General features: G+C 45.6%; 1 non-coding gene across 1 annotated transcript; it reads right to left on the bottom strand.

The window, feature by feature from the left end:
* Positions 1–8497: 8497 nt before the first annotated feature.
* On the bottom strand, positions 8498–8579 carry trnas-uga (transfer RNA serine (anticodon UGA)). The gene has a single exon. It is a non-coding gene; the product is annotated as a tRNA-Ser (tRNA).
* Positions 8580–10193: the final 1614 nt, after the last annotated feature.

Genomic DNA, 10193 nt, shown 5'->3' with positions numbered 1-10193 from the left:
CTGCTCTTTGGTCAGGTAGCTAGTGGAGTAGGATCATGAGACAACAAGATCATAGTGTCATGCAACTGATATGATATATTGATCAAACCTAGGTTGCAGTTACATTTTTCATCTTTTAGAATGGATTGCAGGTTTCTTTAATATGTAATCCCAGACCTCCTTCCAAGTCACATTCCTGAGATATTCAAAAAAAGGTGACGTCTCAGCTCAGACAATGTATTAAAGGTGTGAGGTTAGAGTCTGTCTGTATCCCAATCTTGAGTCAGACTGGTTCTATTTCCAAAGTAGGAAGTTATAAAATGTCCAGTGTGGTTGCTGGAAAAGCACAGCAGGTCAGGCAGCATCCAAGGAGCAGGAGAATCAACTTTTTGGGCATATGCCCTTCATCAGGCATTTATAAAATGTCATATGGATTGACGACCTGCAGATTGTTTGTGCTTTTTGAGCAAAATAGAACATATCTGCAAATGCACCCCATAGACTTATATGTACAAGCATGTGTGGAGAGACAGTGAGTGCGCACACCCATGGTAGAGTATAAGCCTGTGACTGAAAGCGAACGCATATATGAGAAAGAGAGGGTCTGTGTGAATATCTAAGGGTTTATGTGTAAGAGTCTATAGTGTAGTGGGGTCACCTGTAGTGTGACATGAACCCAGGTCCCAGTTGAGGCTATCCTCATCAGTATTGAACTTCTACCTTTGAAGTAGTTTTATATCCAACTGGTTAGAACTCCCTGTGTTCCACGTGAGCTAACCTTGCCTTGTCCAATGCCTTACTGAAGTCCAGATAAATCACTAATTCTGCTCCTACATCTTGTGGTCCACTCTTAAGGAAGACTAGTAAGTGTGGATGTGTGCATTAAGATTTGGCAAATGTAGGAGACTGCTGGAATGTCTGGGCGGATTCTCTCTGCATTAGTTGTTCAGCTTTGCTGTGGGATGGTATAAAAACAGTTCTGATCTTTATTGATGGCCAGGCCCAAGTAATTTCTTCAGTAACTGTCTGGGATGATTGCTTATTTTAGTCTCCATATATGCAACTTGCAAAATCAAGGGGTTGCTATATCACAGGTAGCATCGAACAGCAGGCAAAACATTCTGCAACAATTTCCCTACACTTTGCATAGCCTTTAAACCTGGAGAGCCTAGCCTTTTAAAGCGATAGCAGCAATGGCTGAGTGGTTAAGGTGTTGGACTTAAAATCCCATGGGGTTTCCCTGAACATGCTCAAATCCTGCTTGCTGTGGTATATTAATTTAATGGACCCTGGATGTACTTATGGATAATTAGGTTAGATGGGCATCAGATTAATTTCACAGGTCAGCGCAACATCGAGGGCCGAAGGGCCTGTACTGGGCTGTAATGTTCTATGAATAATTTCCACAGGAGCAGAAAATCTGAGAGCACAGAACAGTGATATCTCAGTTACAGTGGGGAAACTGCTAAGACACCAACAGATAGTGTCCTGATTAAATGTACAGGAAGTGTAGTTCCAGTAATGAAAAGCAAAGCGTTGATAAACCTACATAAATTTGAACATTAACACAGGAAAATGGCTGTCATCATCATATGTGGGTATTATTAAGACTTTTGTCCATTGTTAAGTGGCTGGTAATGTTACAAGGTTGGATGGACAATAAAGGTATACGCATTAACATTTTGCAATCGGACAATGAAAAAAGAAGTCGATACTTTCACTTTTCTACAAGTAATTACGGACTAATCTCCTGCCTTTTTCTCTTTTGGCTTCAGAAAGTTTTGAATGATTTTAACTTTGATGAACAAGGTAACGTTAAAAGTATTAACGAAAATGCTTGCAATTAGCTGCTGAACTGAGCTTGTGAAAGGCAAAGGATTTTCCTTAAATTCAGAAAGCTGAAGAAATCAATGATCAGGACATATCTGTAACCGATTTGTGGAGATACCGGGTTACAGATCAAGGGGAACTGACAAATATTACTGAAGGGCAGGATGACTGTGGAATATAAGATTAATTTCTGAATATTGCTAAAAAAAAACACACCTTTTTGAAATCCTTCACTTAAGTTCTGTCCTTCCAAATGACTACAGCTTTCCGAGTGAATCCTTGACCCTAGTGAACTGATAATATGCCAATTATACAGCTAACAGGAAATAAATTGTAATATTAAAGTTGACAACTGCAGCTTTCAATCTCCCAGAAGATATGACATTCCACAGTGCACTCTCGCAGGCTGACCTGACGAACATGTCCGCTGAGACTACAAACAAGAAGACCAGAGTTTTGATCAATTCAAATCAATACTGAAGTCATTATACCAAGATTTGAAATTACCTTCGACCACACCAGCAGCAAATGCCCCAGAGGTTGATCATATGAGATGCAGCAGTGTCCAGAGTAAACAAGGAACTGTTTGGGTAGATTTTACAACGGGACTGTTTAACCACTGCCTTGCCAACGTGAAAGCTGGCTGCCCTCCAACAATGACATTTTCCCTGGGTGGAAATGTCTATCACATGGAGACACAATTTTAAGGTGATTGGAGGAAGACTTAGGGGAGATGTCAGAGGTCGGTTCTTTACACAGAGAGTGATAGGTGTGTGGATTGCACTGCCAGCAGTGGTAATAGAGTCAGTGACATTAGGGACATTTAAATGACTCTTGAAGATAGTATAATGAAGGGTATGTAGGTTAGTCTGATCTTAGAGTAGGGTAAAAGGTCAGAACAACATCAATGGCTGAAGGGCCTACACTGTTCTATGTTCTAATAGTAGACTGGCAGCAGAATAAATGGGATGAGTGTACGCTTTCGGCCCCACAGGGCTAGGAAGCCCTGCCATAGAGAGCTCTGTGGGTTCAGCAGCCAGGATAACTGGCAGTTCGAGGTGGAAGTGAAAATGGATACCTCCGTGAAATAAATCCTGGGACTTCAGATTAACCACAACTGGAGACCCAACTGCAGTTGGAGAGGGGGATGGAGGAGGACAAGGAGGGAAACACAGAGGGTGGTATCAATTTGGGGGTATTCCCCCCAGAAGGCATAGAGACCCCCAATAGAGGTACTCCTGCTTCCTGCCCACCTGCTGCAGAACAAACATAAGAACAAGAGTGAATCACTTGGCCCTTAAAGCCGACTCCACTATTCAATAAGGTAATAGCTGATCTGATTTTAACTTCGACTCTACACTGTAATGTGAAAAGTCAAATCCTCTAAGCTTACCTCATAGCTAAAGTGCTTCATATCCCTGGAAGCATTCTGGTAAATATCCCCTGCACCTTCTCAGGCCTCCTCCCAGCCACCTTTCAAATGAATTGTGATAACTGACCTAAATTCTCCATTCACAAAGAGTGGAATCTTCCCATGAGTTTACAAGAATCATAGAATCCCTACATGTGGAAACAGGCCCTTCAGCCCAGCGGGTCCAGAGCAACCCTCCAAAGAGTAACCCACCCACACCCATTCCCCTACTACTCTGCAGTTACCCCAAGCGAATGCACCTGAGTTACACATCCCTGAACACTATGCACAATTTAGCATGGCAAATTTACCTAACCTGCACATCTTTAGATTGTGGGAGGTAACCCACGCAGACAGGGGGAGAATGTGCAAACTCCACACAGACAGTTGCCCGAGGCTGGAATCAAACCTGGCTCCCTGGCGCTGTGAGGCAGCAGTGCTAACCACTGAGCCACCGTGCCGTCCAAGGTCAGGAATCGGGTGGCAAGACAGTCATCACAGAATTGATCACCTCATCATAACTCCCTCCCTTGGGTCAGGGAACTGCAAGTTCTCAATTGACCTTCACAATTACAGCACTTACCATTCACTGGACGTTCACATTGCCTATTAGATGTTGTCCATACCAACAGCCAAGCCCCTGTGATGAACTTCCAAACGTTGGAGAGAGGCTAGGCAATGTGGAGGTAGTCGAGGGAGCTGTGTGTGACTTCCACATCTGGCTCAGTACCTCTCCTTGTGAGGGGGGGAGGACCATGACCCACTCTCATCCAGCCCTCCATCATCAGGGCAATAGGTGCAGGGCGTGGCTTTCCCTGGCAGATGCCAACCCAGGTATCGAGGCAGACAGAGGGTCACAGGGCTAGCTGTACTGCTACAGTGTCTCAGCAATGACAGACAGTGAATCAGCCCCAGCTTCTCAGCATTTGAAGGCCAGTGCCTACCAAACACCTGAGCAGCTACTGTCGCTGCTCCCTGTGTACTTGCACCAAGTCCCTCCTGGCGAGGATCACCTTGAGTCCTCCGAAGATCATCCCACCCAGACCCACCACGCTACTTGGTTCCATAACCCTACATTTCCCATGGCCAACTCAGCTAGTCTATACATCCCTGGTCACCATGGGTAATTTAGCAGGGCCAATCCATGTAACCTGCACATCTTTGGAATCGGGAGGTGGGGGGTGGGGTGGAGGGGGGGACCAGAGCACCCAGAGCAAACCCACACAGACATGGGGAGAATGTATAAACTTCATACAGTTGCCCGAGGATGGGTTCAAACCCATGTCCCTGGTACTGTGCGACAGCTGTTCTAACTGCTGAGCCACTGTGACATGCCACCACAATGAGAAAAGCCCACTCACCTTCCAGTGACACTCACTCCACCAAGCCCCAACATGACCTGCTCTTAGTGAGGAATCTTAACTTTTTTTTCAGCTACATTTTATTCACCAGGAAGACTGTAAAGTTGCCAACCACCATCAAATCTACCAACCAAATCACTCAAATGACTTGGTCAGTTGCTCAGTGGTCAGAGGCTAACTCTTGGTGCCTCAAGAACAGAAATTAAATGAGAACAAGAGTAGAAGAGAGCTCACCAATTCAAGATGAAATATCTCAGTTGGTCATAAAATTGATCATGTTCTGTTCCAAATCCATACTATTAGTTTTGTCCCAGAATCCTGCAATCTTCCAGGGGTCCACATTTGATTATTCCTCATTCGCAAGTGCTCTCCTCCCATTGCTTTTGGGCATTACTTGATATTGAAAAAATAGCCATGGAAACGTGAACGTTTTTTGGGTTCAGCTGCTGGTTACACCATACAGAAAATTCATCACTTCCCTCAAAATGCTGGCCTCAATAGCTACTTGTGGTATTGCATTCCACAGTGATTTGCCTGCAGAAACTTTCCCTGTTGTGGTTCAACCAATACAAGCAAAACTATTAATCCTCATTAAACTGATGCACCAAACTGTGAGAATTACCATTCACTCTCTCAATCCCTTGGGAAGTTATGTCGCAGCTATACAGGTCATTGGTTAGGCCACTGTTGGAATATTGCATTTAAAATTGGTCTCCCTGCTACAGGAAGGTTGTTGTTAAACTTAAAAGGGTTCAGAAAACATTTACACAGAAGTTGCTGGGTTTGGAGAGTTTGAGTTACAGGGAGAGGCTGAATAGGCTGGGGCTATTTTCCCTGGAGCGTCGGAGGCTGAAGGGTGACCTTAAAGAGGTTCATAAAATCATGACAGGCATGGATAGGGTGAATAGCCAAGGTCTTTTGCCAGGGTTGGGGAGTCCAACGGTAGAGGGCAAAGCTTTGAGATGAGAGGGGAAAAATTTAAAAGCGACCTAAGAGGCAAAGTTTTCACGCAGAGGCTGGTGCGTGTTTGGAATGAGCTACCAAGAGGAAGTGGTGGAGGTTGATACAATTACAACATTTAAAGGGCATAAAACGAAATTGTTTAGAGGAATATGGGCCAAATGCTGGCAAATGGGACTAGATTAATTTAGGATGTGTGTTTGGATTGGACAAGTTGGACTGAAGGGTCTGTTTCTGTGCTGTACAACTCTGTGGGTCTATCACTCTATCTCTCTCCATCCCACACCCAATGGACGATGTTATCACATCAATGCCTATTTTTGTTCTTGGAACATTTCCTCATCCTACTCTCTTTCATGGCTAGATTTTGGTGACCGTAGCATCTACAACCAGGGGGCACCGTCTCACAATATAGGATCAGCCCTTTTGAACTGACATGAGGAGAAATGTCTTCATCATCCAGGTGGATCTTCGGAATCGCCACCCAAGAGAGCTGTGGATCCTCAGTCTTGTGGATATTCAAAACACAGAACAATTTATTTTTGGGCACAAATGAATCGTAGAATATGGAAATAGAGCACAGGAAACAAAGTCACTGTGGAAGATGACTGAGGATTATATGGGGGAGCGATCCCAGTCCACTACAGCTTATCTGTAACGTGACATGTTAGCACTGTGTTTAAACTTCCACTGTGTGACCGAGGCTCATGCTGGACAGGGGTAATTCCAAGGATTTACTCATCATCAATGTTGCCATTAGCCATTTCTCCAGTCCAGTGAATAGCCCCAGCCTATTCAACCTTTCCCTATACCTTGAACCTCCAAGCTGTCAGTGAATGACTAATTCACTATCTTTCCCTAAGCAACTGCAACCTTCAGAATTTACGCACATCTCCTCAGGGTTGTGAGTCTCTGCTGTGGGCCTACGTGTGACCAATTCCAGAATTTCTTATATTCATCCACAGGTTATGGGCATCACTGGCTGGGCCAGCATTCCGAAAGGGCAATTAAAAGTCAGCCACACTGAATTTGTATCAGTCTGCCTGACTAGCTCCTTTTCAGATGACCCATTTAATATGTTGAACATCAGAACTAACCACGCTACTACAATGGGAGGAGCTCAGAGCATTGAATTAAATTGCTGAGTCAAAACTGAAAGAACTGCAGATGCTGGAAATCAGAAACAAAATTCTGAGGGTCACTGAACCCAAAATGAGAAATCAGACCTGCTCAGCTTTTCCAGCAATTTCTGTTTTTTGAGCATAATTACAGTGGCTCAGTGGTTAGCACTGCTGCCTCACATCAGCAGGGACCCAGGTTTGATTCCAGCCTTGGGCAGATTGTCTGTGTGGAGTTTGTACACTCTCCCTGTGTTTATGCAGGTTTCCTCCCACAGTCCAAAGACGTGTAGGTTAGATGAATTGGCCAGGCTAAATTGCCCATAGTGTTAGGTGCATTAGTCAGGGGTAAATATAGGGTAGGGGAATGGGTCTGGGTGGGTTACTCTTTGGAGAGTCAGTGTGGACTTGTTGAGCTGAAGGGGCCTGTTTCCACACTGTAGGGAATCTAATCATAAAGCAAACCTTTCCTTCCAACTCATCCAGACTAAATTAATCTAGTCCCATTTAACCCATACTTCCTATTTATATACTGAAAATGTGTTGCTGGAAAAGCGCAGCAGGTCAGGCAGCATCCAAGGAACAGGAGAATCGACGCTTCGGGTATGAGCCCTTCTTCAGGCCTTCTACCCTTCAGTCCTTCTACACATTCCTGAAGTTCCAACCTTCCAGCTCAGCACTGTCCCCATGACTTGTCCTACCTGTCAATCTCCCTACCCACAATCTGCTCCACCCTCCTCTCTCTGACCTGTCACCTCCACTCACCTATTGTACTGTATGCTACTTTCTCCCCACCCCCACCCTCCTCTCATTTATCTCTTCACCCTTCAGGCTCTCTGCCTGTATTCCTGATGAAGGGCTTTTGCCCGAAATGTCGATTTTCCTGCTCCTCGGATGCTGTGCTTTTCCAGCACCACTCTAATCCTGACTCTGATCTCCAGCATCTGCAGTCCTCACTTTTGCCTCGAAAATAGCCCCAGCCCTTTCAGCTTCTCCCTACAGCTCGAAACCTCCAAGCCGTCAGTGAATGACCAATTCACAATCCTTCCCTTAGCAACTACAACCCTCATGACTCCATTTAGACGGGAATGGGATTGCTAGTTTTCATTTCAAATCAGGCTCTGCATTTTTTCGCTGCAGTTTATTTGGCTATTTGATTGACGGCCAGGAATCACCCAATCAGGTAACGGGAGGAATATCGATTGGTGCAGGGGTTGGGGCGGTGCAATGATGGACATGAGAAGTAACCAATGATTGGGGTGTGAGGTGCGGAAGCCGGAGTCCATTCGGCTCGAGTGTCTAGTCCTGGATTTGCACTGAGCTCTGATCTGGGCTGTCTCCGAGTTTAAAAGGTATTTCACAGCGAGGAATGTTGTTGAGAGGCCAGCAAACACTAGCACAGACAGGGTGTAAACATTCCTGTAGCCCTGATCAGTACAATGCAATATAAATGCACAATGCAATGTCGTATAGAGTGACTCCAATTGTGAATGTGCAATGTGCATTTGGCAGAGACTTAAACTGACGGGGTGCATTATCTCCTCAAATAAACTGGGAGCTAATATTATCCTGAAACCGAGGTGGCGCTGACATTGTCCTGAAATTATCGGGATACACATTGAAGTTGTGAACTGGATTGAAGTTGTGTGCACCTGGAATGGAATCAAGTTAGGAATTAATTTCAACAACCCCGGAGTTAGGCAAACGTTGCGGGCGGCCGTGCAATAAATCTGTAGCCCGAACTGAGACTGAGATTCACGTTTCGCCAGCGCTGCCGAGCAACAGAGTTTGCGGCTCGAGTTTTCTTATTCCAAAATGTGGAAAATAAAACAGCACTCCGCAGCGAGCAGGGTTCGAACCTGCGCGGGGAGACCCCATTGGATTTCAAGTCCAACGCCTTAACCACTCGGCCATCGCTGCTACGTGAGGAAAGTGACAGAGGAAGGATTTCACCAGGCATGGCAGCACTGTGCTGGAGGCTGCTTCATCTCACACTCACAGTTCGCTGTTCACATTCTCCTGCAGAGTCCACTGCAGCTGGGGGCTGGAACACAGAGAATCTGAGCCAGGCACCCTGTCCACACCTTCACACAGTTACTGTGGATAAGCTGCACCCCTTCACACAGTTACTGTGGACAAACTGCACCCCTTCACCCAGTGACTGTGGATAATCTACACCCTTCACCCAGTTACTGTGGATAAGCTGCACCCCTTCACACAGTTACTGTGGACAAACTGCACCCCTTCACCCAGTGACTGTGGATAATCTACACCCTTCACCCAGTTACTGTGGATAAGCTGCACCCCTTCACCCAGTTACTGTGGACAAACTGCACCCTTTCACACAGTTAGTGTAGATAAACTGTACCCTTCACCCAGTTACTGTGGATAAGCTGCACCCCTTCACCCAGTTACTGTGGATAATCTGCACCCCTTCACACAGTTACTTGGATAATCTGCACCCCTTCACCCCGTTACTGTGGATAAGCTGCACCCCTTCACACAGTTACTGTGGATAAGCTGCACCCTTTCACACAGTTAGTGTAGATAAACTGTACCCTTTACCCAGTTACGTGGATAAACTGCACCCCTTCACCCAGTTACTGTAGATAAACTGCACCCCTTTACTCAGTTAGGTGGATAAACTGCACCTCTTCACTCAGTTACTGTAGATAAACTGCACCCTTTCACACAGTTAGGTGGATAAACTGCACCTCTTCACTCAGTTACTGTAGATAAACTGCACCCTTTCACACAGTTAGTGTGGATAAGCTGCACCCCTTCACACAGTTACCTGGATAAGCTGTACCCCTTCACCCAGTTTCCATGGGTTAACTGCACACATTCGCCCCGTCTCAATGATGAAAGTGTATGCAAGTCACAGTGATGTTGCTGTCGTGTAGTTTTAAATATATTCACTATTATTAATGAAAACAATGAGGTGAGCAGCTGGATGTTAATGTGCCCAATGGCTCTTTGATGTCACCCTCTCAGTCATGGTCTGCTTTTCAAGTGAACAGCCCTGGTTACATGAAGATGCACTGTGGCAGCAATATAACAACATGCTGCAGAAACATGCTGTGTCCATTGTGCGGGACAAGAGACTGATGGAGGGAGAGAATTTGGAAAGGTTTTAAAAAATATTTGAGGTACGAGTGAGTGACTGAGGGCTTGGCATCCCCAGGGAGCAGTGGATGGAGAGGCTGTGGGTTTAGGTGTATCCACGGGTAACATGAGTTCGAGAACTGAGGAAATATGGAGCAGAGCACTTGGAGAGTCGATTGTTCTGCACGGATTTGTGAATACGTGGAAGGATTTTAAATTGTGACCTTTCAGTGGGAGAGAGAGGTTGGAACTGGCTGAGGGAGAGAGTGTCAGGTGAGCCGGGCTGGATTTGCTCCTTAGTGCTGATACAGTCCCAGGTTGTTTGAGTTCATCTGTTTACCTTTGTGAAAAATGACTGTCACTGTCCAGGTTTGCACCTACTCCAGCTCCATCCCAAACCGCCCTGGGGAAGGTGCTGCTGAACTGCCT

Source organism: Chiloscyllium punctatum, chromosome 38 (genome assembly GCF_047496795.1).
Source record: "Chiloscyllium punctatum isolate Juve2018m chromosome 38, sChiPun1.3, whole genome shotgun sequence".
NCBI lineage: Eukaryota > Metazoa > Chordata > Chondrichthyes > Orectolobiformes > Hemiscylliidae > Chiloscyllium > Chiloscyllium punctatum.
This window is presented reverse-complemented; position numbering and strand designations above follow the sequence as displayed.